Here is a 5,500-nt window from a genome sequence, read left to right as displayed (position 1 = left end):
TCTGGTTCCCAAAATAAGTCATCAACATGGCCCTTCTCTCTCTGTGGGGACGGGACAAAGAGGGGCTGATAGGAGCCCAGGGCCTTCTCGCATTATGGCCCCGAAACAGCTGAAGACAACCGCGACAGGCTGAGGCTTCGTCGGACTATAGCACTCTGAATAGGGGGATATTGGACTCTTAACGCATATTTCGAACCGTGAAAAAGGCTCTTAACTAACCGGTGCGTCAAGCCAAAGCGGAGTAGTACAGTACATTTTGTTCCTGAAAATTCCCCCCCCCGCCCCTTTCCCCCCCCCCGCCTGTCTCTCCCTTTACCCCCCCTGCCACCACAACCTCCTCTCCTTGTCATTAGACATTAAATAAAGTGGTATTACACCACAGGCAATGCCTCATCTCAAGGCACTTATTTTAAGCATCAAGGTTGGTTATGTAGAGAGGGGCCTAAACAAATCCATTCTCCATCCAACCCCCCCCCCTCCCCTAAATCGTGCAAATCTAGGAAAACAAGGGGTAAAACAGTTGTTGCGAATAATACCCCAGTGTTTGTTTTGCCCTGTTCCGAGCACCATACTAGTACATGTTGGGTTTACCACAATTCAGATAGAGTTTTGTAAGTAGTCAATCACAGGGAAGTACACGAAATTGAGTTATAAGTACTTTCCTGCGATTGTCTAAACCTTCTGGCGCGCTCTGCGTATTGTCCTATGTGGCAAACCCCACCCCAGCTGGCTCCAAACGCACGCTAAAACAACCCACCACGCGACACGGCCTGTCTGCTAAATGACTGTAATGTAATGTAATGTAATGTAATGTAATGTAATGTCTTGTACTGAGTAATGTGGAGGGAGACATACACAGACGTATTAGATCAGTGGTTTTCCAACTTTTTTCATGTCAAGGACCCCCAAAAATGATGTTTTTTTGGGCTGCGGACGCCCCTGTCTTAAGAAATATGTTTGTGCCAGGATTTTTCAAAAATAGCAGATCTACAAGCTCATAGCGCGGCATTCTGTGCCGCGTTATGAGACAAAGTATAAAACATGGTTAAAGTGGTTAAAATGATTGTGACGCCATATTAACTAGTTACCCCTGGTACCCCCCCAAGGACCCCCGGACCCCACTTTGAGAACCAATGTATTAGACAATGTTATAAGAGTCTTAAAAACAAAAAAACCTTCATTTGCAGAATTCTTCTCTGTCGGGTGGAAACCTCGTATGTCCACATAACTGTTACTTTTTTTCAGGATTCAAATTCAAAAATAGCAAAAGCAGCAGATCTACAAGCTCAAAAACGCAAAACGTAAAAATATGGAGATACGAGGTTTCTCCCCCCCGACAGCAATGAGATACTAAACAAACCTAGTTTTTTTTTAGTTTTACTGAGTAACCCCGTACGGGAAAGCCAGGAATGAGTCTGCATCTTCTCGCATGCGTTGGAGGTCTTACAGTAGGGGTAGTGAGTCAATTAAGCCAGAAATGCTTAATTCACTTAACAGCATTTCACGCCCGCTGCGATTGGTCATGGGAAGTCTGCATGGACCATAATGGACACGGTCTGCCATTCTAAATGCGCTAAAGTATCAAAATACACAAAATGGGTCAAACTGGGGGTGGGCGATGATGCGAGCTGAAACCGAACCCTATCAGTTGCACCCACCGCTAAGTCCCAGTGACGATAGGAGTTCATTCCGCGCCCACACACACACACACACACACACACACACAAACACACACACACACGAAAAACTTACGTAATAAAACACTCACATTTCCCACCCCCGGGAGGGCGTTTCCAAATCCCGATGCCGCGTCACGCTAAATCATTGTTGTCACACACATCCGTCACATTTTGGAAGATTTTGGGCTCGCGGTCTACCGCGATTACATGACTCTGGAACGGGGTTCATGAATCACACCGAGGGAAGCAAGAATGATCCCGCTTGCCAAGTACAATGCTCAAGTTGACTTTAATAAGTATCCCTCGTTAAAGCCAGCGTTTCACTTAGAACCTTCTCGAAAATGAGATGTGACTTTACGAGGGGGAGATTTCAGAACCTTAGAATGTGAACCTTACATAATTCTCCCGACTGGAGGTAAACACCAGAGGCCAGAAGGGTTTGGTTCGAGCGAGTGTGTTCTCCTATTAGGGGAAAAGCTTCAGCAGAGGGTGCAAAGAGTTTGCGGCAGTGGCAGTTACGGATAAGAAACAAAAAAGCAAAAGCAAAAAAAATAAAAACGTGGCTGAGTGAAGAGAGGACAAAGGGGGAAGAAGGCCTGTCGAAAAAAAAGCGCAAAGACGCCTCCAAAAGAGACACGCCGAGATAAACAGCTAGACAAGCAGAGGGACACGGTATACGAAAGGAAAGGAAAGCCAGGAATCTCATAAGACAGCCACTTATAAGCGTCTATTTCGCTGTGGCACAAATCACCGCTCGGCCAATGCAAGGCAGACCCAGAGGGGAAAGCACTTTTCCTCACCTTATCGTCAGGCATTGGAATCCCATGCAGGCTCCACTTTTCCAGATGGCTCCAGAGAGCTAGCAGAGAGAGAGCCCCGGGTTCCCCGCTTCCTCCTCTCTGCCCCGCGAGCCATCTGTCCGACCCCTATAGTCCACTGGCAGGCACAGGTTGCCGGTGTGGACTGTGAACCCAATTAGAGTCTGCCACTGGAGACCAATTTTGCGAGGTGGTTTGTTTGACGGAAATCCGGGCCCCTATCTCCGGCGCCCCCACCCCCGCCCCCTGCCCCGGTCAGTGGTGTAAAGTAACTAAGTACATTTACTCAAGTACAATTTTGAGGTATTTTTACTTTACTTGAGTATTTCCAATTTTCAGTACTTTTACTTCTACTCCACTACATCTCAGAGGCAAATATTGTACTTTTACTCCACTACAATGATTTGAAAACTTACGTTACTAGTTACTTTGTAGATGTATTTAAAATATTATATATTATATTTATAATATTATAAAACATTAACCACTTTGGCCCTATTTTATACCTAGGCTATTTGAAAATAGCCGATCTACAAGCTCACAACACGTCTGTCATGATTACAAATTTAAGTTGACGACTAATTATCACTCAAATAATTGCGATTAACGATTTAATTGTGTTTCTGTCGTTGAAAATGAATGGAACAAGCACGCATGCATGCTTTGTACACACCATTTTGTGTGTGTGTGTGTGTGTGTGTGTGTGTGTGTGTGTGTGTGTGTGTGTGTGTGTGTGTGTGTGTGTGTGTGTGTGTGTGTGTGTGTGTGTGTGTGTGTGTGTGTGTGTGTGTGTGTGTGAACCACATTAATCAAAAACATCATCTCATCTGTCAGCAGAAGTGGCACATACACTAAATAAGGCAACATATGTGTTACTGGCTATACCCTAATTGAGCCATCGCTCGCAGTCCCTCCGTCTCAGGGACACATAAGCCTGTTTATTGAGTCTCATGGAGCTCCAGGACCCTCCTCTCACTTTCCACCAGCTGAAAAGAAGAAAGAAATAAACCACTTTCCATTGTGATGGCAACCGTGGTGGAAAGTAACTAAGTACATTTACTCGAGTGCATTTGACTTTACTTGAGCGTTTCCATTTTTCAATACTTTATGCCAAGTGGTTCTCAAACTTGTTTTCACGTCAAGGACCCCCCAAATTTACACATATTAGCCTGCGGACCCCCATTTGAAAACATATGCCAGGGACCACCATAAGCGAATATTTTCAGCAGTGATTCTCCATTAGATTTTTAAGGACCGCCCAGTTTGATATGCATTATAGGTCACGGACCCCCATTTGATACCTTTTTGATCTCTGGGACCGCCAATCCAAACTCTGAGAGCGTACAAATGGAACCAAATCAATATTGTTTGCAAACAGATAAAATACAAATGATTTCCACAACATCGATGAAATCAAACAAGTCTATGAAGCTTTATCTATGAAATCTATGGAAAAGTTTAATCTGTAACACAATTGTATACAAAATGTTGTATAGGGGCTCCCAGCTTCATCTCTCTCAGCTAAGGAGTCCTTGGCCTGAAACATTTTGAAGACTTCCCCTGGTGTAGACGGGAAAAAAGCAGTCCAAGTACAGTTGTTCCATTTAGCGTAGCACAGTGGTTCTCAAACTTTTTTCAATTTCAAGGACCCCCATAATAACTCTGAGAGTGTACAAATGGACAGTGATGTAAAAAGTACGCACATTATTTACACTGCAATGTAGAAATACACTGTTAAAAGTCCGGAATTCTAAAGATGTAGTGGACTAGAAGTAAAATACTGAAATTTTTAAATACTCCAGTGAAGTAAAAATTCCTCGAATGTGTACTTAAGTACAGTACTTAACAGTAAATGTACTTAGTTACTTTCCACCACTGCAAATGGAACGGGTCCATTTGGTTCCATTTGTACACACTGAGTTGCACACAACCGTAAGCACCCTGACTCTGTTTGACCAGAATGGAACAGAGCCTTCATTAGTATCATTGGTAACACCTGTGTAGGGAGTAAGGAGGAAGAGGCCCAATTTCTTTCCAATATGGCTGCTGTGCATAGATAGAGCCTATTAAAAATGGCAAAGTGGGGTCCCATATGGATCACATATGAACGAGGGAATGTGCACCAACGTTTTGGACAGCTCTGACTGGCAGGAGTGTCCGTGGAGTTTCCGCCAGATTTTGGTTTTATTCTAGCGAGGACATCTGCATGGCAGGGAACATGTGAATGATTATCTTTGATGGTTGTGGTTCATGCTGACTGTCGTGGACCACGCAGTCAAGGGCACAAGTAAACACAGGTTTATAAACGTCAAAAGGTGGGTTTATTTACCGGACTCTCTCTTTTCCCAGTGTTTTGGCCAGGTGGGCGTGGTTTTGAGGTTAGGTTTAGGCATAGGTTAGGGTTAGAGTTAAGGTTAGTGTTAGGGTTAGGCATAGTGTTTGTGAGGGTTAAGCTTAGGTTTAGGCATAGTTTCTATGAGGTTAGGGTTAAGGTTAGGGTTAGGCATAGTGTTAGGCATAACCACGCCTACCTGGGCCTTTGACCAGGTATGGCATGCTGCGCTGTGGGCGACCATGAGGAAATACAACATCAGCCATAACCTTGTCAGAGTCATGCAACATCTGTACAACAAAGCTACCAGCGCTGTTCTCTACAACGTAGCTATCGGGGACTGGTTCAGGACAACAATTGGAGAGCGCCAAGTATGCCTTCTCTCTCCCATTCTCTTTAACGTCTTTCTGGAGCGTATCATGACGGATGCCCTGGCAGACCATGAAGGAACTGTCGGCATAGGAGCGGCAGACCAATCACCAACCTCCGTTTTGCGGATGACATTGATGGGCTAGCCGGAGAAGAAAAATAACTTGCCAGCCTAGTTGAAAGGCTTGACACCACCTCCCGAGTCTATGGAATGGAAATCCATCACAAAATGATGACCAACAACAACAATGGCATCTGCTCAGGCATCAAAGTCAATGGACAGGCTCTGGACATGGTGTGTC

Source organism: Gymnoscopelus braueri (assembly GCF_963280865.1).
Source record: "Gymnoscopelus braueri genome assembly, chromosome: 18".
NCBI lineage: Eukaryota > Metazoa > Chordata > Actinopteri > Myctophiformes > Myctophidae > Gymnoscopelus > Gymnoscopelus braueri.
The sequence above is the reverse complement of the archived record's forward strand: the minus strand, read 5'-3'. Positions refer to the sequence as shown.